General features: G+C 41.4%; 1 long non-coding RNA gene across 1 annotated transcript in view; it reads left to right on the forward strand.

The window, feature by feature from the left end:
* LOC129784617 (uncharacterized) overlaps positions 1-24674 on the forward strand; it is a 41774-nt gene extending 17100 nt beyond the window's left edge. The window contains exons 4-5 of the long non-coding RNA XR_008747565.1: positions 7903-8089; positions 24098-24674. This is a non-coding gene — a long non-coding RNA (uncharacterized LOC129784617). The remainder of the gene's footprint in view (positions 1-7902; positions 8090-24097) is intronic.
* Positions 24675-26706: the final 2032 nt, after the last annotated feature.

Below are 26706 nucleotides of genomic sequence, written 5' to 3' on the forward strand. Positions count from 1 at the left end.
GCTTTGTAAATTAAGCACATCAACTCCAGACTTGTCATCTCTGAGTGTATTTAGAAACACACAGTTTTCTTTAGGGTATAAAAATACACCTGTATCTTTGTTAGCTTAGCTCAAACAGTGAAATGAAAGACTGAAATCAGGATGGAAGAAAGGATGGAAGGAGAGAAGGAAGGAAAGAGTGAACCCAGCTTGAGCCTCAAATCTTAGAATGAATTTGCTGAATCTGGCTGCTGAAGAAACAACCTTGAATTATAAATTGACACATCTGTGCAGGAATCACCAAGAGACAGTGCACATAAAACTCGGTGTCCACAGTTTTGCACAGTCGCTTTCCAGATGAAAGCAGCATTTTCTGTAGCACAGGACCTGCAAAATATGCGCTGAGAGTCTTCCTCCATGCTACCCACCCCGGTGTGCTGCAACCCCCTGCACGCCATCGACACCTGCCCCCCAGATCACTCAGCTTCAACCTGGCATAAGCATGATGATGACTACATAGCGCCTGCCTGTCTTTTAATGTTTTATACAACAGAATGAACTGTAGCTTTTCAGTATTAATTCCTATTGCAGCAACAACATTATGGTTGGAGAAGGGTAAAATTAACATGTTATTTATGCTGAAATTACATTGAATCACAAACAGTGTTCCTGGAAGGCTGAAAATCTGAATAATTTTGAATAAATTATTGATGATTTTAAAAGCCTTTCTTATTGATTACAGGTTATACTCTTAGATTAAAAGAGTGCAGCTAAGTCCTGTCAGAGTCTTTCAGAGTTCATCAGAGTAAACAAGTATCACTGTGCTGTAATCCAGATCAGCTAGAGGAGTAAAATGCTAACAAGTACATTGCTTTAGAGTTTAAAGCTCTTCTCTTTATTATTATTTTGCTTTCTAAAAATTACTCTAGAGCTATATAAAACAAAATTAAAGTACCTAAGTTGTGGCATGTCGTCTGCAGTCCACCCTTGACTGGATGAGTGTTGGTGTTGGGTGGCACCTTGGTCCACCAAAGGAGCTGCTCCAGCTGTGAGCACTGAGCGATGTGAACAGCAGAATGGCAGCCACCCTGATAATACTTAGCTCACATATTTTTCTCCAGCCTCTTGCAGCCTGCTTACCAACTGGTTCTCTAACAATGCTGCACTACGTCTGCATTGTTATAAAGATCCTGGCAGTACTACCACAGGCTGCTCCCAATTTACTTCTGGATAATTGAAGCATCCTATTACTAACAATGTTTTGTTTCTCATTCTGTTTCTTCATACAGTGTGCTGTGGTCATGTGCATTTCACCCTAGAGGTCTTTAGCAAATTCCTGTAATTACTTCTCCACATCTCTTGTTCATTCATTCCAACTGAAATTATCTCTGAACATTAGTTCCATTTGCTAAATCTCTTCTTGCTTTATTAACTTTAATCAAACTAATATATACTGCTAAATGGAAGGTGGTCTAGGATGCCCATACCTGGCTCAGCCCTCTTCCCAGGGGTAAACACCCTCTTGAAACAGCGGCCCAAGTTAATTCTGCAATTATCAGAATATAATTTGGCTGCTGTAATTTCAGTTCTTGAATACTTGCCATTAATGCCATTTAAAAGCTGCATTGCAATTGCAAAATAGATCTGAAAAAAATTCCATGTATAGTCACTTGAATTTCAAAGTAAGTTCACTCCGCGATGGAGATTGCATCTCCATTAGTGTTTGCTTTTCACAAAGTTTTGAGTGAAAGAAAATTCAATTGGGCAAAGTGCACTCCCTACTCATGGAGAGGTGTGATTAAAGAAAGGAAAGAGAAAGGGTTTGGCTTTCATTTCTATTTATTTTTAGAATTTGTGAGGTGCACAGATTCAATGGTATTGAGAAAACACAAAAGACTGGTTGAACACTTTATAACTCACATTGCTGCTAAGGAAAAAATTCTGAGAGGAAAAAAATGAGAAATACGGCAGCTTTAAAAATCCTCATTAAAATCAACCTAACGAGACCTCTAAAAACATTTAGACTTCAATTAGTCTGCTTTTCTATGTCAAATACACATTAACGGCCCAATCCTGTTCCCATGGTAGTCAGTAGAAATATTGCCCCTTGTCTGAATAGGAGTGAACAGGAGTTCAAGAGTCAAGACAAAGATCTCTGAAGAAGAGATAAAAGCTGAGCCTCAAGCTCTCAGGTTTTCAGAGTGTGTTCAAACTAAGATGATAACTAGAAAAGTTGATTTTTTTATATAGCAATATATAAAATACAGAGATAAATTTATCAGGGATGTTGCTGCTGTTCATTGTATAGTTGAATTATTACATGGAAAGATGAAGAGAGGAGAATGTCCTTGTTTGTGCCATCGTAAGTAGCATGGGCTTATAAGTAGGGAGGTGTATTTTTGTCAATTATAAAAACATTGCTAAAGCACACTGCGGGTACGTACATAACATATGGATTAGACACCGCCCCAGCCAGTTAAAATGGAAACCTGGAAATTTTGTACAGTGAGGCACATGGGAAACAACAGAGGACAGGTCTCCTAACAGCTAAAAACCTTGTTAGTCACGGTCCTTTCACTCAAATTAAGTTCGTACCTACACATTTCTTTGGAGCACATTGCAGGGGACAGTGAAGGTGGCTCTCCTCCGACAGGTACCCACCGCGGTGCGCACTTCTGCTTAGGTCTGAAAGAAGGCAACAGAGTAAGTCTGAGGAGGGACTCTAACACTGTGCGAAAATACCACCTTGCAATTGCTGAATAATAATGGCTCTAACAGGTACATAAATGTGTAACTGTGTAGGGCAACTATTGCAGCCAAGTAGCCTTTGATCTTGAAGTGTCATGTCAGACTTTAGGATATTTCCCAGTAATGAACAGAAATACTTACTTTATTGCAATAAACTGAGGTCTTTCCAATCCACATCGATTTCGTGTGTCAAATATTGACACTGAATTAATTATTTGCTACCTGGAATTTGATTGGGATAAACACCATGAGTCATGTGAAAAAAAAAAAGCTTGTCACCGTCGTGATGAAAAGCATGGCATGGCACACGATTCATAAAGCTTCTGTGTCAACAAAAACCAGCAGAAATCCAAAATAGATTCTTAATGTGTGATTTCTGAATCGTGCTCTGCTTAGACAGCTACTGGTCAGCTTTGATGTTTTAAGGCCATCCTTGAAATGTGGATGAAGCTAGTTCTGCTTTTTAATTGGAGAACAAAAATTGTCAAGCTCGTGCAATAACACCTAATAGCCAACTATATCAAATATGACTTTGAAAATGACTGAACTTATAGCTTCTAAGGAGTGACCTATTTCAATAGCAGAATATACAGTTAGTGAATTTTACTGAAGGATTTTGGGTAATAGACTGAACTCAGAAAATTCCCTGACTTCGGGATAACAGGAGGAGATATTTATTGATATGTTCTGAAGTTATTGCAAATTTTTGGCTTAGCTAAGTGGAATTTGTAATCCTAGAAATAAATGGGGAAGAGTCTGCTATATAATGTCAGCACAGGGCAGGATCCCAGCTGCCAAATTTGATTCTTGCTCTCTGTGCAAGTACGCTGCATGCTGTATATAGCTTTTTAACAGCACAAATAAGGATATTTTTCACTTAAGGATATATTCCCAGTGGCAATGCTGTCACGGGATGAATTCAGGCAGCGTGCAGTTGAAGACCCATCCCACTCGGGTTCCCACTCTGCTCTCACTATGGACTGGGAGAGTGTCTATAGGAGCTGCCTTCCCTCCCCTCCCTTCCAGATGAGAAAGCTTTAGCAGAATCGGGAAGAAACCTAGATTCTTTTGCACAACAATCTGGGCTTGCCAATTAAAAATTAATAATGCAAAGCAACAGGGAAAAATAATAGCAATAGCAAGATAAATAAATAAACAAAAATTATGTTTCCAAAACTTTTGAGTCTTCAGGTTTTTTTTGGGTTGTTTTTTTTTTTTTTTTTTTTTTTTCCCCAGGCATCTATAATCCACACATTGCTTCCCAAAGAGAGTTTTCTGACCTGTAAGAGTTAGAGAGCTGGCCTCTTTTGTCCTGAATTTATCTTTATAGGAGTCCCCTCGCAGGTTTTAAAATTAATAACAGGACAATTCTCATACCTTACCTGAGTGAATTTGATGTATTTTCATGCTGTTCATCTTCAAATGTCTGGACTGGTACTTTCCACTCTCCCTCAAGAGAAGATTTAAATCTCTCAGTCACATACTGGGAGCCAAGTTATCATTTTTAAGGCTTTGTTGTAAGACCTAGACTCTTGCTGGTCTAATTATATGGTAGATAAAAAAAACCCAGAAGATGTATATCTTTTACATCAGTTGTCTTGTAAAATCAGATATCTAAAAGAACCCTATGAAAGCTGATAAACCAAAGGAAAATAAAAGCCCAGATAACACATACGAATAGGACAGACCTACATTAATGTGTATCTTTTGGAAAAGGCTAGAAATTGTTGAGAATAAGGAAACAGTTTTTGACGTTTCTGAACTTGTTTCCTTTAAATCAAAAGTCACATTTAGTATAAGGCTTGTAATAGATGGATCATTCCTGAGGTTTTAAAATGTGACAAAACTATAAATCACCTTGAACCTGCATTTCAAGCATTATATTATATAACATTTATATTTTGATCCTTTTACCATTTTTTTGCCATTAAAATGTAAGTCTGAAAATATCAAGGTTTGCTAATTAACATCTTAATGTGATTGATGTGTTATCTTGATTACTTCAATTTTATAGCATTTAATTTTCAAATGTGCACAGGTCTCTCTCTTCCATAGCTGTATCACTTATACAAACAGTGAAGCACCCTTTCACAGCAATTTTTAGTAAAGAAAAATTACTCTGACCCCGTAAAAAACATGCAGGTTGCTGCAACTAGTTGTTTAAAGCATTTTGTTTTCAAGATTATTTTAAAAATTGGGAATCCTAATGGATGTGGTAGCCAGTGTCTTCACAGAAGATATGATTCATCTTGCTACAGTAACGGTCTGCTTTACAAACAGAATATAATTGCCACGGGGAACAGCTAAGAAAAAATTAATTTGCTAAAAGTAAAAGTACAAAGTGCTTCTGATGAAGAAAATGGTAAAGCTATACATAAATATTAAAAAAAAAATCTCTGTTCTTACATTGGTAAAAAAATTCCACATGCAATGGTGGAACTAGCATATGTTAAATCATGACATTTTAGTGTTTAGGAGATGGACATAGCACATGGTATGGCCATTTCAGTAGTGGAGCAGGGCAGAGGTGGCAGACCTTTGGCCAGGACACCAGGGATACCTTAAAGGCCTGCTAAAATTATAGGCTTGAATTTGAGTAATTTAGGGGTGCTGTGAATGGGTGGCTCTGATGGGCTGGGCATATGAAAAGAGGCTTAAAATCAGCAAGCTCGTCTCCTTGGTCTGTGTTTGATAGTTGATCGGAGCCTTCAGAAGACGGGAAATGTGTATGAACATTAGCTGAATGTCCCAGGGGATTTGTGTCTTACTGACTGGGGAATCAAATCAATTCTGGCCAGGGACAGAGTTCAGACACTGTATCTGCAGGGCTTTTGCTGAAAACTTTTCCAGATACTTGGCAATGTTAAGACATTATCTATTTTCAGGGTTGCGGTTGTATTGGGATCAGAAGAGAGAAAGTGATAAAGCATGGATAAAGCATTCCTCTGTGGCCCAAATTTCTCGGAAATACAGCTGAATGCTGCAGCAGGAGCATTTCTCATACCCGTAGTACAGAAATATCCTCAAGGAGATCAAGCCAGGCTGCGGCATAGGGGACACTCTTTCCTAGCTCTGTGTACCTGTTTGTCCTGGAAATCAACCCCAGACTGACAGCTCAGGGAACCTATAAACACTGCTCCTGGTTCTGCCATTCACTCCTAGCCTAGCTGAAAAATGACAATAAAAAATAAGAAAAAGAAAATGGAAAACCCCTCACGGTGAGAAGTAGTATGGAATAAAACAAAACCAAGGGGGCTACTGTTCTGTGCATACAGTGGGGAGACGTGGGAGCTGGGCTGCAAAGGCCTGATGCCACCCAGGGGTAGGAAAGACCTACTTAAGACCTGACTCAACATGGAAGCAAAGAAGGTGCCGTCTGATTTACATGGGTGTTGATTAAATTCCCATGAAAGGAAAGCTCAGTGAGCGTATTTTACCAGCTTGCAAAAGGCTTGTATTCGAAGACAGAAAGAGAGCAAGGTTTGAGTCATCTATATTACAAAAATATCTGAACGAAGATAAGCAATGCAGCTTTCCTGACAGACTAAACATGGCTTAAAAAGAAAAAAAAAAAGGAAAGCTTCAGTACGTCAGCAAATGGTGTGGTCCAAACCACGCTACTGGGTTTGGAATACGGTTTCCTTTATAAATCTCTACATAAACTCTTCAAATGGGCGTAAACTTCTCATTGACTTTCCTACAGCCCGGCTCTTACCTGCAGCCCACGATAAGCAGCTGGCACTGGGCTTTGCTCAGCAGATGGCTGGCACAGGGGCTTACACGCATTTGCTCGTCTCTGGCACTAGTCAGGGATAAATGATACAAAAAAATTCTTCACAGTCGCTGGATGAAAAAATACAGTCTGGTCCATCTGAGTGGAATTGTTATTTTCAATGAGGGCGATTTTGAACTTGGTACATTTTCAAAGGTCAGCTGAATCCCTTGGGGATCTGTGAAAGGAGATCAAGAAATTGTCTGATCATTTTTATTAGGATTAATAACAGTGATGCTGGTCATTTTTTTAACCAGGAGGATTCCTCTGGCTCTTGCTTCAGTCAGCAGTTAGGAGAACTGAATGTATGCTTCAGGGAGATTTTCCATGACACATGTTTTCTTAGGAACGCTCTATCTCCATTAATACAGAGAGATCAGTTTTTAATCATCCTAACCAATTGTTAGGAGAAACAAGAAACAGTCATGAAGTAGCAGACTTGATTTCAGCAAGCGTCTGTCTAACTGGTGCATTATTAGTCTCTGGTATTTGGATGCTAGGCTATTTCAAAAATACCAGCATTTCACGTGTGGTCTATGCACATTTTATACATGCCCTAAATAATACAAGAGAGGAATCTGTAGGAAGGAGCTCGTGGAAGAGTGAACAAAACACAACTCTGTTTATTAGGCTTTAGAAAAAAGAAAAGTGAGGAAAAAAAATTGTAATTTAACTGCATCTGATCTTGTGCTCTGTGATAGTCACAGTTTTTCGGTGCACGGCTCCTTGTGTACTTCCCTGCAGGATGGCTGTAAAAGTGGGAACGCTGCGAGAATCATGTGTCACTAGTAGGGAAAGTAAATAATAGTCTCTCCAAAGCAAATCTCAAACTGCAGTCAGTGCTGACTGCAAACTCTTTCCCTAATTAAAGGGTCAGGAGAAGTTCAAAAAGTTGAGTTTAGCCATGATGTGCTGTCCTGCAGATATGTATGTGAAACACAGAAAAAGTCTCACCTGTCAGGCTGGGAGAGGAGTCTTCCTTACATCTTCTCATTTTCAGTGTGCACTTCATCAAATGCTGTAAATTTAATGATTTTTTTCTTTTGCCTACTCAGGGTACATATCTGCTCACAGAGTCCCAAGCTTTGATAGATCCATCACTAGCTAGAACTAGTCCTTTCACAAAGCAATCTTCCTTGCTTGTGCACTTCTATTTCTTCTAACAGTCTGCTGTTTCATCTTTAGCTAAAAACGGTAAGGAAAAAAGTTGTAGGGTTTTAGTGAAAAATATAACCCTCAATTAATTTCTGTGTCTATTAGTAAAGAGCTTTTCCTTAAGGCATGGTCCACAAATATCTGTAAATCTCAAATTGTACCTTCACTTAAAATAGATTCTGTAAGTAAGACTCTAGAAATGAGCAAATAAAATGTGTTCCCATCTTTACGAATTTCTTTCTTCATAGAGTTAGACATTTTTAAAACACTGGGCTCAACTCCGCATTTCCATACAACCTATGATGAATGCCGAGAGGGGGCTAAGTTGCCCTTCCACCTGCAAGAAGCGTCTGATGAGCAGTGAAGTTGTCAAACTAAGCCCACATTGCCTGTGGTGTAGACCTGGAGTAGCGACCTCATGATGAGAAAGGTTTGGTAAGTACCTCAAAGCTGGGTTTTTTTAAGTTCTGCCTGAGTTATGCAGACCGCTGGAAGCTGCTGCTGCAGCCAGACATTGTCGATCCACACCTCCTTACCCTCCCTCATGGTGGCCTTCTCCACCTCTGCCCCAAGGGGCCACTTGCTCCCTGTGGGACAACATGTCTTTCTAAGAGACAGAGGAGACAGGAGCAGTTGGTCTTTCTCTGCTGGAGGATCCCTGGGGGCTTTAGCTTGTCACTGGCTTCATCAGTATTTGCTCTGAAACCTCCTGGGGGTCTCTGAGAATGTGTAGGGACAGCACTGCCCATGCCCTGGGGCTGCTCAGGCTGCACCTCATGTCCAGACCCTGTTGGGTGGCCATCCCCAGGGCCTGGCAGGCACCAGCGCTGAAGGAGTTCTGGTGCTGCAGGTTTTCCCTGTGCTTGGGGCGTTTCTCCTGGCAGCATAATGATGCGAAGCCTTGGGAATAGAAGGAGAGCCTCCGTTACCCCCAGAAACCTTGATGACAAAGCACCCTCCTCCAAGCCAGGCTGGTTTCTTTCTGGTGAAGGTTCCCCAGCACAGCTCTGCCCCCAGCAGGGAGCTGCTGCAGCCTGCCTAGGCTGCTCCGAAGTTCGGACGTCTCTGATGTTCGGGACGTCTGGGCTTACCCTAGTCTGCCTCTGGGCTGGCCACAAAGCCCAGCTACACCAGCAGCAGGTCTCAGCCGGGTGACATGGCCAAGCAAGTTATGACCTGTATCGCTGCTAAAAGCAGACATTTCAGCTTCCTATAATGGGAATAAATGAACTGGAAACCCTGAAAAATGACAGAATACGTAATCCCCATATCTAGCTTTTTTCCAGACACGACACATCTAGAAACCACACACAAGTGATGGAATTAAAGAGGAATAAATAAATGTAGCAACATAATTGGGGCACAAATAACCACAGATCAGCAGAGCAACACGAATGTAATGGATAGAGGCCAGGGCAGCATCTGCTTCTCTGATCTTGCATATACGGCGAGGCAGGTATAGCGGTTTGTTACCCTGGAGCCGTTCAAGCATACAGTATGCGGATTTCCAATAAATGGAGACCTTCTGCTTGAGCTTATGTTGCTTTCTTCCTGCTGCTGTTCTGGGATTTATCTGGAGTTCACAGACTGGGTAAAGTGTCCACTAATCTTATGGCAGCACACTGAGAATATTTTCAGCAGTGCAGCTGGCGCAGGGGAAGCCATTCATAACCAGGCACAGGCTGTGCAGAGGAGCCAGCTGTGTGGATTTGGGAGGATTTTTCTGTACACACAGGTGAAAGCAGATTTATTTCTACCTGCAAATTCTAGGGAACAAATTTTGGGCTCGCTTGGAATGTGGCTTCTGACAGGAGCCAAGCACAAACTCGAGTTTCCAACTTGCCCATGCTGCTAATGCTCCTGTACAGTTAGGAAAAGGATTTTGTGTGTGAATCAAATTACTGCATCCTCAATAGCTATGAGAAACCACATGCATTGGAAAAAAGCCTCTGCATATAGAATAAAATTTTAAGAGAAAGGCACCAAGCAGAGGAGAAAATACTTTTTCAGAAAAACCTGGTGAAGGCAGGTTTAAATGAGAGTTGTGCTGAATATTATGGTGCTTCATTTAGCTCTGCTAAGGATATACCGTTTGTTTTGCACTTCAGTAAGAGAGAAGCAGACTCCTGGTTAGGCATCCAGTGTGCTATACTGTCAGTCAATTTACCTCTGCACTAACTGTGTATTGGGTGCTGATGTCTAGATATAAGCTTTTTAGGTCAAAGAGATGCTTCCCTGTAGTTTTGTGCTTGCACAGCTGCTGGCATGGCTAGCCCTTCATCTGCCACTGCTCCTGGAAGGTGATACTGAAATCAGAGCAATGAGGAGTGATTGGAGCCTCCAGGAGCGAGCCCCGTGGGAGGGCATTGACTCCCAGCAGTGAAACAAATCCGGTGGGTTTGCCCAGGATGCACCTTGGGAGTGCAGAGGGGGGAGAAGTCCCCGCCCGCAGTGCTCTGCATGGCACCTGCTGAGATGCTCCTAACATATTCCAAAGCATGTTTCAGAAAAGTGGTTGCATCATTTGAAACATCAGTGTAAATCGCCGACATAAATAAATTGAGCACAAACCCACAAAATCTTGGCTGCTGGAGGCTCACAGGCACCTGCAGGGAGCATACAGCCGCCCGCAGGGGCTCAGGAGTCCCCCCGAGAGCCACAAAACCCCAAAGGACCAAACCCTGCACAGAGAGAGAAACCCGGGGCAGGCTGCGGGGCCGGGGCGGGGGGGGGGGGGGGGGGGGGGCGACAGAAGGGGGGGTGTTTTGTCAGCAAAACAAAGGAACTTCTGACTGCAGCCGTAAGGACGATGTGTGTGCAGTCACCCAGGGTTCCTGTCTTGGCTGAACACGGTGCCAAGAACAGCAGAAATCAGATGTGCTGAAATAATTCCCCCTTCTGGATCTCAACTTCCTACTGTTCAGCATTCATTGTAGGCCAGTCTATATTTAGCAACAGTAAATTAGACATAATGTAATTAACCTCGAATATTCGTTATTTTTCTATTGTAAATGGTAATAACAGTAAATTATCGTAAATAATTATGGACTGCTTACAGAATTTCCATAGACAAGACAATGCGCTCTTATTTGATAAGATTCTATAACCGTATAGACTTTATAGCTGTAGAGGTAAATTACTTTTCCTGTGGTTTCAACATAATGGGCTGTGCAGATAAAGTATTTTTGTGGAAATATGAATGCTTCCAGATGTTTCACATATTTTTCTCATTGATTTAAGCTTAATCTTCACATGACTGTGCATAGGGAGTTCATGCAAAGTATGCACAAAAGGCACAAATGCACAGGATTTGGAACTAGAAAATGCAGACTTTTATAACAGTTTTAAATGCAAACAATGACTTGATTGACTATATCTAGCCAGGAATGCTGTTAGGTGTGAAACTTTGTGTTATTTCTGATATCATGCTAAGAGAATTCAAATCTATAAAACTAATAAGCTAATTGGAATTGTGCCAGTTTCAATACGTGCCGTCTAAATTAAGCCTGAGGGTACTTGAGGTCCAATTTCAAGATTTGCCTTGAATCCAAAATTTGCTAAGTAATTATGAAGATATTTATTGGGAAACAATCCAAAATTTAATCCAAAACCCTGCATCAAATAGTAGGGACACAGAGACCTCCTCAAAGCACAAATATATGTATTTGGTGTGTGTGTTTCAATAGACAGACTTCTGTGACACAAAGTTTCTTTAGCCCATAGATATTTGAGTGTAGGTGTAGAAGAAAGCAATTAATAGGGTGATATTTCCTTTTTTTTTTTTTTATTCCTAGAAATGTGAGCAATAAATCATCATGCCAGAGCATAATGCTCTGGAGGGAGGGATTTTATGGGAATAATATGAGCATCAAGCTGGTGGCTGAATCCAGCTTGCAGGAGCACAGTGTGGAAATACGTTTTTCCGACCAGACAGCTGCATCTTGGCAGCTGCAAGGGGCGAACTGCTACAAAGGGAAGTTATTTTCTGATATCATTTCAGTCTGCTTACAACAAGGATATTCACAGTCTAGAGGACTGGTACTGTACACAGTGTTTTATTGTGGGTACTTTATTGTTGAATCAAACGTATTGGGAAGAATATTTTTTTTTTCCTTAATTTATTTGGATCAAGGAAAAACATGTTATTCTTTTGAGATCCTTGCTCATGCACACGGGTTAGTAGCTTGGTACAAGACACCATTTAGTCACAGGCTTACCTTCAAGCACACGCTTAAATCCCATTGAAATCAGAGAGCTTTAGAAGTGCGATTAAAGCTAAGTATATCTGCAATGCTTTGCTGCAAAAAGGGGCATGTGCTTGGGAAGGTATTTAGTGTTGCATATAACTTGAATCAGACAAACTTTAGGTTATTACTTGAAGACTAATTTTTTGAAAGCACATTTCCCATCCATGTTAAATGGATTATCTGCAAAACTCTCATAAAAAATATGTAGCAAGAATAAACCACACAGTTTTCAATGAAAAATGCCAGCCAACTGCTTATGAGTTTAGATAGTAAAACAATCCTGCAAATCTGATCCTAATTCTCATTAAAAATCAAAGGAATGTCATTCTGTTAAATGGGTGGCTTACCAGCTGAAATAAAACACTGCGACGTGATTTGAAAGTTTATCATAAACTTTGCAAATAATTTGAAATAAGATGTAAATTAGCCTGTGATAGAAAACCAGTCTTTACTGAATTTTACTTGAAATATTCTAGTGTTAACTAAAGTTAACAGAAGCACAGAGGGGTTGTCGTGGAGAGCAGGGGAAACCGGGCTGTGTGCTGGCCTCGCCATGCATTACGCTCCTAAAACCCAGCTCCTGGTCTGGCGGAATATCCCCCCCCCCCCCAACCCCCCCCAACCCAAGGGATTCGGTTCGACTCCCACCCCGCCTCCACAGCAGCCTTGCAATGAGACCGCTAATTTCAGCAGATTTCAGTTGTGACAACAGAACCTGGCCAACTAATTTAAGAGAACCTGGAAGGAGAGTTTTTACTTCCAAATCAGTTTTTAGAGAGAGGTTTGAGATGATTCTTGCAATTACTTTCGTGGGAATGCTTTACTAACTCCGTGTGAATGTTTCTGATGAGCAGAGGACAACAGTGTGATAATTCTTCCTTAAAATAACCTGAGCAACTCTTGAAACTATGGTTTTTGAGGGGTTCATTGAAAACAAATAACGGTGCAAGAGGAACATGTAGATGTGCAGAGGTCTGACTTGCTCATTTTCTAGTCATCTTTTAGCCATCAGCCAAGAGGATATTGGCAAACATTGTTAAGTAGAAAATAAAGTACTAATCTTTATAAGGATATCCATACCCTTCTAAACCTGTAGGATCTTAAAAACCACAAAGTGATTGTGAATATAGGGCTCCTAGGTTAATAGCTGGAAATCAAATGCATTAGGAAGTCCAGCCGGAAGATGCTGATAAGAAATATTCTTTGTTCCTTTGGAAATAGCAATACTTAAGATAAAAGTAGAGTGCATTTTAGAGTGGAGATGAATCTAACTTCCAAATAAAACATGAAGTGAATATTGAAAAGAACAGCAGGGAAAGCACTTTTGATTTTCCTCCTAAGTTCAATATTTGAACTTCCAAAATAATTTATTTTTTGTTTGTGTTGATAGCCCTATAGTAAAATAAAACCTCAGGGTTTCCAGGCCTCTTACAGTTCACATTGTTCTTTTTTATCTTATTTGCTGTTGTGTTGTGTGTGTGTGCGGTTCCTTAAAGCAATGCTCTCTGTTTCTACATTATTGACATAAACCAAAGAATACCCAACATACAAATTGCACAATAGTTTCAGGAAAAAGCAAGGTATAAGCTGATGCCTAACTGCTGAAAACTGAAATGTCTATTATACGTTAGCACAAATGATTTCAGTACGGGTATTTGGGAGTCACACCTCACCCAGTGGCAGTTCTGGATATTTGGTGTTGTCATCTGCTGATGCTCAGGGAGCCTTAGTAATGAGATGCTTTTTTGTAAGGGAAGGAATTACACACCGTAGCCATCCATGGCAGCAGGAGGTGAGGTTCAGAGGTACGGAGTGGCTGCTGCTGTCCTAACACCCCCTGTACCCCTGCTGAGGAGCTGGGACAGCCCCAGCCCCTCGTTACTTAAGCTGGCAGAAAGCCTTCATTTCAGACTGTACAGCGACACCGTGCCATATCGCCCAGCAAGCAGCCCAGCGGTCCCTGGGGCCTGCAGATGCTGCTGCTGTAACACAGGTGGTAGGGGCACGGCGCAGGACGTGGCGGTGAGCTGCCCCAGGCTGCCCGCCGGGCTCCTCCGCAGGTGCTGGAGTTGGCGTAGGAGGAAGGTGGCAGGATGGCAGTGATGGCCCAGGTGCTCCACGGAAACACACACCAGCCAGGGACAAACTGAGACTGTTACCCTGCTCTTTCCCACACAGTTTTACCACCACCATGCTGTGGCCTGTGTTCCTCTTGCATCGGCCCAACGGCCCCATTCCAGCTGCAGCAACTCTCTCTGTAGGTGAATAAAGCCCATGGCAACAGCTCTGAGATAGGGAGCCTCCTCTTCCATCTATCTGCTTTACAAGCGAAACATGATTTGTGAGAAGTGCAGCAAAATGTAGATCTAGCATGCCCAAAACATTCCAGGAGATATTTGAAGCAAATTCCAGAGTTCTTGATCTTTGTCAAAACACCAGGTATTCGTGGTCCAGGTGACTGGATCATTTCTTCCACTTGCTAGCCAAATTCTCAATGATTTCTTTTCCTAGCTATATTCAATCACCTCACCACTTCCTTTACATGAGCAGCCACTTTGTTTCACTTCACAAAGAGAATCGTAGGCATTGCAATATGCTCAGAATATTAAATGTGGGAGCACCTATCTGTCTTTTATGTGTTCATCACTTCAGGATATTAGTAACATTCCTGAGGTATTTAAAAGATGCATTGAAACCTCCTTTACTCACAAACTACATCAGGTTTTCAGCGCTCACTCTGCTGAACACTGCACATCCCATTTTTCGGCGAAGGATAAGTAAATGGGTCTTTTCAACGGAAGGGTAAGTGAAGAACATGACATATCTCTGATCTGGGTAAAATACAACTTCATGGGTTTTTGCTGTAAACTCTTATGAAAATGTCCTTCAGAAGTCAGGCTGTAGCTAGGACAAATGTAGGGGTAAAGAAACCCCTCCACCTTCATGTAGAGGTCCCACACATTCTGGAGAAACAAGACTCGAAAAAGGTGGAAAGAGAAGCAGTGTGTGGAAACTAGTTTCTTTGGTTGTTAATCCTCTCCCTCTCAGATTTTAAAAATAATTCCCTAGAATTCAGCAGGGAATCTCAGCCATGAATCTTTAACAGTGAGTGTTTCAGCTCCTCAGGATACTCCATGGGACTTTCTTATAACAGAAAGCCCATTTTATGGCTCCAATTTATTATTTTATGTGATGTTTCGCTGTATTAGCGTTGGCAATACCAACAGTACCCCTCAGTCCTCCCGTGAACATATTGTGTTAAGACCTATGGACCCCAAAACTTTCTTTGCCTCTCTGCTCCTGTAGGGTATCAGCTCCAGTGGGACTTCAGCAAAGCCTTCAGGCTGGAGATCAGGAAAACTGATCTATTAACACTGTTGAAGCCAAACTCTTAAGCTTGAAATCACCTTGTCTTGTGGGTGGTCTTTTGGAGGGATTCTCATTTCAATCAGAACCAAGTTCTCCAGCCATAAAGATCAGGGATTTTGTAGAGTTCATACTCTGATGCCAATAGAAAGAGATTTCTGGAACCTGATGGTGGGATGAGACAGAATTTCATCTTCTACCTTCGGGCTCTGAAATGAATAGTCCTTTTACAAACAGAAAGCATGAATGTTCCTGCAAACCTCACGACCAGACCTGGGTGTTACAGCTTAGGGGATAACTTCACTCAAAGGAAAATTTGCTTTTTAGTTTCAGGTGTTGGTATCATGGATAACCTTATGTGATAGACATGAAATATGAGCCATCTGACTCTTATGAAAGCCAAAAAAATATTTTAAAACTTCAGTGTCTTCAGTATTTTGCTGTTTAAATCACTTGACCTTTAATGGGAAAAATTGGCAATATCTTGAATTAAAATAGAATTTCATAATATCAGTGCAATAACGTAGAAGATGCAACTCTGATTTCTTTTCAGCGATCTATTGCTTTTCTTACTGTGGTGGCACTGTGATGTTATCTGCTGCAGAAATAGGGCTGAATTGGACAGTTACTGTTTCCTCATCGTGCAGACATTCTCTCTCTCTCTCTTTTGTTAGCTGGTGAATAATTGTTATCTCCCAAAGATGAACAATGTTATCTCTGATGAGTGGTGTAAAACTAAGGATAGGACAGAGAGAAAGTGGGAGTTGCTCATTCAAGTCAGGGGATTTTATAGCTCACTCTTAACTTCAGGGAAGGAGGAAAACACACCTCTTTCAAGCTTGGCTGGATTTGAAATTATCTATTGTCATGCTTCCTCTAGCTCAGCATCCTCATGGGCTGTTCCTAGTAACATCTTCATTTCAGGATTATATAGTCTATTTAATGCATATGCAGCAGACATCTAATTGCCTTTGTTGCAGCAATCCTTGGTCATCAAATTTCTCTCTCAAAGGCTGGTGTACACTCATGGAAAAATGCTTGTTCCACAGCAGGTTTGCAACTGGGGCAAACATGAGGAGCTGGCAGAGGTTGCAGGAGGAGGGAGACAAAATTGGAACATCTCTGGTGAAGCTGTTGGATGGGAAAGCAAAGCCTAATCCCTATGCTACACATAAAAATTATCAGAAGGAAGAAAACAGGAGGTGTCTGCCAAACCTGTAGTGGTGCATTCACAGGGAGAAGTAGGTCACATATGAGGGGGGCTGTTATTTAAGGATTTGTGACTTAGAAATGCTTTTGGAGTTAAGTTACCAAGCTAAGGAAGTTTCTTGGCTTTTTTCCCCTGATGCCTCATTTCTGGTGGAATCAAAGTGGAAGTGCAGAAACCCTTGAAGGCTCAGATGTATCTAACAAATGCAATTCCACCACGTCCTTTAAAATTGTTGACCATCATATTAAAGTGGGATTAGATAGGATCCAACTACTATAAAATGACTTTCCATTCAATCTCTCATCATGTTTCCTTCATTCAAAGCTTAGCTGAACTGGGCATGTATATCTATCTCTATCTCTCTCTATCTCTCTCTATCTATCTCTATCTCAATGGTGTGAATTTTGGTGTTTATATATTTATCATATTCAATTCTCATTAAGACTTGTTAGTAAGTCTTGTTAGAGTATCTATTTCTTCTCAGCTAGCAACAGCAAGCCTTAGTCCCATTTACATCATGCACACACCAGCAGCATCATTCAGCTCACACCAGTACTGCAGCTTGACCTGGCAAGTGCCGGAGAAGGGTGCTATTAGAACAGTCCTTATAGTTTTATTTAACTAATAAAACCAGTTGTGAGTAATAAGACTGACATTTAAACACAGGAAAAGCATTGCAACCTTGTTCCCTTTCTGTAATTGGCAAAAAAAGTGTCGCTAAAATCTTTCCCTAAGACAATAAGATAGCGTCTTATTAAAAAACATAGCTGGCCACCACTCTCCTGATAACTTGTGTCTGGGGACTACGTAAGACCTATTTATTCCTTATGTGAGTTCTTTTCAAAGGAAAAAGGCTTATCAAGATCAGCAAGATTTCATGTCAGATTGGGCTGTTGAGCCAGAGCATGAAATCCGAATGTTGGAAATGTCTGGAGTAGACCCTGTGTGCAAGGCTGACTTGTAGCTACATGCCCATCACCTCCTGGCCAGAAAGCAACAGTTAATCGGTGAGAGAACAACTACCACAGGGGCGGTCACCTGCTGCCTCTCCAGGGGCTCTGGCTTTCATATCACAAGCTTTTATGTGAATCGTGGGACCTAGAGAGTGGTTACTTATCACCTGTGCTCCTCCCTGAAGAAGAATAATATCAGCTGTACACCTCGAGTGGCAGAAGGTCACAGCCGTAATGCTGAGCAGCCGTTTTTCAATGATAGCCTGAAATGTGTCTCTCCTGTTGCCCTTTCTCCCCAGAGGTGCCGTTTCTGGCTTTTGCCAAACCGTATAAATCAATGACTACCACATTACCCTGTCAGCATTTTTCAGCTTTCTTACACAGGGAGAGGCACCATCTCTAAGAATAACCTCCAGCGAGAAAGAATTATTCCTTTTTCTCAGCAACACCAACTCCACCAAAGCCTCACATTTTGCCACCATCTTTTAAGGCAGGGCTTTAAAAAACATGTTGCCACTGAGTTTTAGAAAACCCTCCAGAATCAGATTTATGATCAGCTGAGGTTGCTGCAGTGAGGGAGATATATGCAATTGTTAACATATATATTTTACTAATATTGTGCATATTTTTAGCTTGTGACCTATATTTAACAAACATATGCAATGTGACACATGCCATCGGAAATTAGATATGTCATTATGAAAATATAAAGAACGTGACACACACCATTAACACGTGTCAAAAATCATTAGAGTCCTTCTCCATTAAAGCTACCCAAGCACTTCTAAAATGAAGAAGCCCAGCCTCTTTATAAACACAGAGTTTAGCTGGTACACCTTTCGCCTTGTCTTATAAAGGCGCCTGGCTGAGTCCTGGGTCCTTATTCTATAATCTTTGTTTTATAAACCAACATTCCATCCAGCCTTTCCTGCAAAACATGGTCAGAGAAGTGGCGGCACAGAAGCACGTTTCTGGTAGTACTTGGCACATGTTGATGGGATTTATGTAGATTAAAATGCAAAACAAGTTGATAATCTAATGCAAAGTATCTTTCAGCCCTAAATCAGAAGCAGAAAACGCAGCAGTCCTGTTTTCCCTCTCACTAAGTCTTTCAAGATCTTGAACTTTGCTCTTCCTCCCCATAAAAGCAGGTGATCCACTTCACACTTTCTCCATTCTCAGTACAAAGTAATTAATTAAAATTAAATTCTTAGAAGTGTTAAAGGGGTTGCATCAACAACATGTGTTAATATCTCCAGTGCTGTAAGAGTCATCTTCACTTTAAAGAGGCTCTTTGTTACTAGGAAAAAGTGGATGAAAACCACTTTTAAGCCAAAATAGCTTGTCTGCGAGGGCTGCGTTAACAACTGGGTGTTAGAGAAACCTACCTTTATGATCACTCAAACCAAGGAATAATAGTGTGTGTGTACATATATGTGTATATTGTTATTAAGGGAATAATAACACTTTGAGCATCACGTCAGGCATGTGCAGAGGGGATCTCTGAACTTCCGTGCAGCCAGGCAGGGGAGGTGGGATGAGCTACACACAGCAGAGCTGCTGCTGAATTTGCCACTTGTTCCTGCTGAGGATATGTTTTGGTGCCCAGGATAATCCTTTTCCTGCCCTGTCGTTTGAAAATCCTTCTTTGGACTTGGGAGATAGTTATTTTTGCTCTTGCCAGATTTTGGGGAGGGAAAGACGAGGTTTCAAAGCTCCTTGACGTCATTGTATTTAGAGAAAAAGAGTCCCAACCTCTGTCAAGACTGCGGGGGGGAGCAGGGGAGTTCCCGGGTCTCCCCTGGGATGGTTTGGCACAGTGGAGCAGAGGAAGAGGATAAAGCTGGGTTGCAAACATGGTCCTATTTGTAGAAGGTGGGAAAATGAATGAGCACCTTTCATGATGAACTACCAGTGAGTGGGCAGGTAAATTTAAAAGCTTTGTCAACATCAGCTTGCTTCCAGCCTTCCCTGATGTACAGTCTGTGGTGTCTCAGGAGCTGTCCTCAAGAACTTCTGATCCTGAGATCTCATGCTCTATTTGTCCCTGGTGACTGCCGGCCTTTGATTCATTAGTGCAGACAAACTGATTTCCTTCTGCCCCTTTCCTCTGTGTCCCGAACCCAGGATTCGGCTTTTCTGTGTGCACGAAAACATGCCCTAGGAAGTCCTACAATGAAAAATGTTTACATCGCAGCTTGCTTGCTAGAAAAGTCTTATTCTCTCCTGACACATTGATCTTTTTCACACTGCTTTTGTTCTCTTGTTAGCATACACAGCTGCCTGCATTATGCCATGCCGAATGTAACACATGCAGTATGTGCTTGTCAGTGTGTCAGGCTTGAAAACCTATGATTAAAAATTATGTTGCTCATTAGTCATTGCAAATCAAACTGAGAACAATGCTCTCTGGCCAATTTGTAAACAAACATCCTGTTCAACCTGTTCCATGATTTCTCTTTAAGGAAGAGAATAGAGGACCAGCTCATAAATAAATAACTCCCTAATTCTGCTGGAGACACACACTCAGGGCATCTTACTAGATGAATAAATATTCCATAATTTCATTTGCTACAAAATTGTCTCCTACAAATTTTGGCTTCAGATATCCCTAATGCCAATAATGATTCATAAATATTTTATGAAAGTGAGCACTCTGTGTGTGTGTGGTATATGTCTGTTCTCATGTGGACAAAGAATTATTAAAAGTAACAAATTAGTATCCTGAGAATACTGTCAAGAACATCACATTAGTGGAAAAAACTTCAATCTGAAGACAGATACATGTTTCTCTTCTGTTTGTGAGCACACACAGCCTATGTGAAAAAGTGTCAATATTACAAAAAAGGAATTTCTGGTATAATTTCTGCATATTTTCTCCTCCACAAACACTACTTCAGTTCTCTTGGGCACCCGGAGGTCTAGGAAGAGCTTTGAAATCAGTCGCATAATCCCCTCACGTGTGTAAATTAACATTCATGGCCACAGAGAAGGCTGAATTCAGACAGCAGCCTGTGCCTAAGAAAAGCACATTTTCTTAGACTTCCAGCAGAGCTGAAGAGCGTGGAAGGTGGCACAGTACCATGGACCTTCCTGAGAGCACAGGGCAGGAAGGTCCATGGTAGCTGCCTATAGGTGGAAAGAGAGCACAGAGTATATACGATACTGTACATGTGAAGGTATTCAATGAACTGAGCGAGCACCACGGAGGCAGGGCTGCAGCCCCCATCCTGCCTGTTACCAGCACCCATCATGGGTGAGCCGCTTCAAGCGGTTCTGAATCTGGCTTAACTTGCAATGCAGCCATTTCCTCACAGTCAGAAAAACGGTTCCAGATTTGGTTCAGGGCACAGGAATTAGGAAGTGGCCGAGCACCATGCTGTCCCATCCTCTCTGCCAAGGAGGCCAGAACACTGGAACAATGCGCTGCCAGTGTCCCCAGCAGACAGCTGCAAGGTAACATGCTCGCGGTATTTCTTACCCTTCCTTACTGCTGCTAATTAGAGGTTGTTTAATACCCGGAGGCATGAAGGTTTATACTCTTGAAATGATCCTGTTTGTTTTAGTTGTTACCAGACCCATTGAGAACACTGTTACAATCTCTGCTTAATGTTCTTGATTGATTTAGTGACATTTGTGTATATACAAAGCGATTACAACATGGGAGTGAGTGCAAGCTCATGTGTAGCTCCAGCCTGAGGACTAAGAAAAGATTTCTTTTTTTGGTCGCTGATTTTTTTAGGAGCAAGAGGTGCTATATGATCTTTGTCTTGATTAGGTTTTAGTTCATCAGGTCAGCATCTATTTTGGTTTGCCTGTTTGCCGAAATGGTGTTCTTTACTCAGTAGACCATAGTAAGTCATCAGCACCTGCTATAGTCCATTATCTTGCTCACTTTTTGCTCCCAGATCACTGACCCAACAGAAATAGAAAGACCCTTCGGAGCTGGTCTGGTCTGTGACGGCAGAGCCATGGCTGTGCCCACACACTGGGGGCACTGGGAGCTCTAGGCTGCTCCCTGCTCTGCAACGTGTGCTCTGGCGTTTTCTCCAACAAAGCACGTGTGCTTTGCAAAAGTTCATTTCCAGCAGCACAGGATGATGCTGCATCCTATATTCCCAAAGAGCAGGTAAGTCTCACTGCCTGCATTCCCTGATTCCTTAAAATTGAGCAGAAAAGAAAACATTTCTGTCAAATCTTGTTACATGGTACACTGTGGTGTAGTACGGAAAAACATCTTTTCCTGGTTTCAACTCAAATGTGTATGAATTCAGTAGACTAGCAAAAAATTATTTACTTTTTAGTATTGGATCACTTAAAACTCTTTGTATTCCTGTTGGGAGGTCCTGGTTGAGCAGAGCAGCTCTGCTCCAAGCACCATTAGGGAACTGAGACAACATGACAATGAAAAACAGGGATCGGGTCAGATAAGCAGAGAGAAACTTTCCAGTTTGAAAGGACAAAGGTCAAATTCTTCCAGATAAGCCCACTGACAGTGCCACGTGCGTTTTATGCTCAGGAGGTTTCCACCTCTAAATGAAAACCCAGGTACCAGGTGAGACTGCATCAAAGAGAGTTTGTCAGAATTTCTGTGCAGTCTTTTTAAAACACTGGAAAAAAACCCCAATGCAAGTCAAGCTACTTTTCCTGTTCAGGACTTTCCATGCTGTTTCTAAACTTACTTGTCAGACAAACAGATACTCATCCTATTTCCTTCAAATTCAGTTCCTTAAATCCTCTCCATATCTGAAGTAACTAAAATAAGAAAACTGAGAACTTACCGGCTGCTTGGAAAAGTTTCTTGGACCGCTTCATAATGTTCTTACCAGTTTCCCTATTTGCAAAATAAAAATGTAAGTTAATATAAACTGCAAGAAAATATTATGGAAGTATAGCAAATACATAGAGGTCATAACAGAATTTCAGAAAATTAAGGCTGTGCCAACAAGTATGAGCTTCACTATATCAAAGCCATTTCTGAACAGCATACCTTGCTCTTGAAGACCTCCCAAAAAGGACAGCCCAGCACCTGCACACACTGTCCATCCCATTGCTCTACTGCCCATTTCTGGAAAGCAGCCTTTTCCTGGTATATCTAAACAGAATTTCAGGATGTAACATGACTTCCTTGTGTTATGCCTTTCAAGGACATGAAGTACACCGCATTTACCTTTTCTGCAGGCTAATATGTACTAGTATGAACTCCCAGTTCCTCCAAGTTCACAAATTTCATAAGAAAGTTTTCTATTCAGTCATCTGAGGCCATTAAAAAAAAAAGAAATTATTCCTACAGAATCCCATTTGATGTATTTGCCTCTTTTGATAGGGAATCCCAAATTCTTTAAGTATGTTTTTCTAATGAGTTTTGCAGCCAATTCTTGTTTCATTAGATCATGGTTTATAAAAACTTAATAATTATCAAAATGCTAAATTATAAGAAAGGTTGAAAAATGGAGAAATTATAGCAAATAGAAGTTGGCAATATTTTCCATAGAGTCAATTCCTTAAAAGCCTGTTCCTTTGCTGAATTATATTCTCAGGATGATTGCTTTTGTGCTTTAAGTCAAGTCCATACCGAAATAATTTCAGGAATTAACCCATCATTTAAGACTGAAGCATTTTGAGAAAACTGTCTAAAATACAAGACAAAATACTGTTACAATTGTATAAATATTAATGACTGTAAACCAGTGATTTCAGTAATAACACGGATGTTAATTACGCCAGCAAATCGTCATTCATCAGCCATGTTCTTCTCCTGGTCTTGAAGTGAGGAAGATTATATTTTGAGGTACATGGATAAAACTATTGCTTCAGTAAATAAAAGAAGATGAGATATGAGCTCTGTATGCTGATAAGCTCCTCATTAAAACAAATGTATTGATGGTAGTATTGTCTATTAAGACAATGTAATATATAGACAGCTGGATCATATATAATTCAAACTGTTCTCACTTTACAAACCTGACAACTGAACAAATATAATTGATTCATGTATTGTAATATACATTCCATTAGTTAGAATATATATCCAAAATTGAAGATGTCAATCAAATAAAATGAATGCATGTTTTCATAGAGCACTGATTCCTTTTATTAAACCAAGAAAAAAATCAATCACTATTTTTGGATTCAGATTCAACGAGAGTGTGACTCCTGTAAGTTATGTGGCAATAAATATACATGTTTATTTTAGTCATGCCAGGAAATTACTCTGGATACCTTTGATCTATTTAATGTGTAAGAAAACAAGCTATTTATGATAGCAGTGTCTATGAACACTTTAAGCAAATAGTTTCGCTGACGTATAGGTAGAGGAGATAGTACTGATTCTCACAGCAGTTTTACACTCTGTTGGTTTCAGTGAAAGTTACTCCAGGTTTACACCAGCGTAAAAGAGACTGGAGAAGCCTTGTATTTTAACAGCTGACTTTCACATGCTGATCTGTGGCTCCCGACTTGCAGGATGAATAATGCTGAAGCAAATATTGCAGGTTCTGTTTGCATTTTTGTCGTAATTTACTTCTGAACCTTGGGAATAAAACCTGAAATCTGTCATAAACAAAGCATTTATTTCCTTCATCTGGAGCTCTGTCTGTGCCTGCTGAGCAGGCCTGCTCTGCTTGATGTCTAAAACATGCTGTGAGGCATTTCCTTTCTCTAACAGGATGCACAAATGCTTTGTTAACAAGTTTGAAGTTCCCGCTGCCTGCTCTCAGCTGAAGGCGTGGTAAGGCCACACGCACTGCCGAACGAGTGCAGCTTGGATCCGAGCAGGTGTAACCCACTGCGGGCATCAGCTCCAGCCGCAGCGGCACTCACTGCAAACCCCTTCTTGACAGACGACAAGAGACAAGGGGAAGCAACATGAGGAGGAGGGAACTTCTCAGAGAAACCGAGATCCACGGTTTGTAAGGGTCTTGTGGTGGTTCGTCTCATCTGGCCCGGTCACTCCGGTCCTTCTTCCCTTTTCCATCATGCTTCTCCTGCAACAGCTGTGGCCTGCACAGTACTCAAGGAAAGGATAAACCTGTGCAGCTTCTCCCAAAACAGCGGTTTATATTATTGTGGTGGTTTGAACCTTTACGTGGAGTATTTCAGTTTTGACCTCTCCCTGATATCCATGTGCTGCCTTAGGCACATGCAGTGTATTACTGCGGTCCCTCCTCACCCATGGAGGATGGTATGGAAACCATATGTGTGTAGGATATAGCATTATATATAAATTTATATTATTATATTGAAATTAGAGACATTATTATACTGTTAGTATATAGTAATACATTACTTTTATAGAGAATCTATAGTATGATATCGATTATATATAATCTATAGTATCATATCGATTATATATAATCTATAGTATTATATAGATTATATATAATCTATAGTATTATATATAGTATATATAACACTATATATACTATATATAGTATATATAGTATTATAATATAGTACTATTAAAATAAATGATACTGAAGTTCTTATTACATGTCAACAAAGCTCTTCCAGCTGGGATCAGACTACAGGCGCTGGGTGCAGTCCCCCCGAGCAGCAGATGATCATCCCCATCCCAGAGTTTCCCATGGCCACCGCTGCTCCCCATCTCAGTGGTATCTCAGTGACGTGGCGCTGCTGCAGTGCAGGAGGAGCTGGGAAGGGCCACGGAGAGCGATGCTCTGCCTTCGCAGTAGGCAGCAAGGTAGTAGCACTCAGCTGAGCATGATGAAATACATGCACAAAAGGCTAAATAATATATACTTAACTACACTGCAACTTTTAAACATTAATACTGCTTACAATTTATTTCCTAAGCATTAACCTGTAGCAACAGGCCCTGACATGATCTGCTGTAAATGTGCTCAGTATCGCTCAGAATTTTTGCATGCAAAATTTTCTAATACTATTAGCTGGTTCTGCGGACAACCACACTGGGGGTTTCTGCCAGTTTATCCTACCTCAGTCGTGCTACAGCAGACCTACATATCTCCTTGGAATATGACTACATATAAAATTGCACAATGATTGATGGACAAAGAATTATCTATATTCTTTCACTTTCTCACGCTGTTATATGTTGTACGGTGATATGGTGCATGCACCTCTGCATGTGAAAAGATCTCGATCTCTTCTATGATGGCTCTGTGGTTTAATGCAGCAAGCTCCACGCAGCCCTTGCACGGTATTTTGCCGTGGCTGAAGCAGTGAGACCTGGGAGGGGCTCTGGCTCCGGGGCCACAGCGGCCACTTGCATCGATGAAGATTTTCCTTCTTGCACAAGGAAACTCGCTGCAGAGAGCTGTTCCCACCCTGTTTTGCCCTTCGTGGTGGGTTCAGCCCATGGGCTTTGCTTCGCTTTAAATACATCCTTCCATTTTCTGCTCGGGGCACACTTGGGTAGTGCCGAGCTGGGAGCACTTTGTGGGGTCAGTGGAGATTTTGGGAGCCAGGGATCCAGGCTTTGAGCACTGGCTGAAGAGTCCTGGCTCCACCATCCTTTAGGGTGAAAAAATTTGTGAAGTTGTAACACTGGCAGCATCTTTTTCACATTAAAAAAAAAAAAAAAGTGTTAGGCAAGATGAGCAATCTATGTAGCGATCTTTTCTGCCTGGGAAAACCTTATTCCTACAGAGATATGTGGGATTTAACTATCGTTGTAGACTGATACCTTACATGATGATGCAATTACAGAATGTTCATATATATGTGAAGACTCGCAGCTATGTTAGGAGAGAAAGACAAAACCCCTCTTTATTACATCAAATTAAACAGAGGCATTGCTGTTTCAGTATGGGAACCCTTTGTATCCCTCCAGCTCAGCTGTTCCAGCAACAGGCTGTGCTATGGCCACATCCCAGGCAGGGAAGCTGAGAAGGAAAGGAGATGCTGTCCAATCCCACACTCTAAATATTGCCTGAGAACATTTCTTGCTGGTCCATTTTTCAAAGTTGAAAGATTGTCCCTTTTATGTTCTTTCAGGTATTAGCTGTCTTAAAAAGAGAGCGCAGTGAGGAGCAAGCGGCTCACAGCGCAGCAGGCAGTATTTTCCCTCCCAGCTCAGAGGGCTCTGCTTAACGCCCATTCATCACCCCTCAGTAATGTGGTCGATGTTAGATTAGGGTTTTGTTTGCATGTGATCACAGAAATTCTTTATACAAGGGCTGGTCAGCACCCGGGTGACCAGGGTGCGGGCTCTGGGCTCACTCACGTCATGGTGATTTGTGGAGGACACAGGAGGACGACTCGGGGCAGCAGACGTGGTAACGAGCGATGGCA

The sequence above is a fragment of the Falco peregrinus genome, chromosome 5 (assembly GCF_023634155.1).
Source record: "Falco peregrinus isolate bFalPer1 chromosome 5, bFalPer1.pri, whole genome shotgun sequence".
In the NCBI taxonomy this organism is placed as follows: domain Eukaryota; kingdom Metazoa; phylum Chordata; class Aves; order Falconiformes; family Falconidae; genus Falco; species Falco peregrinus.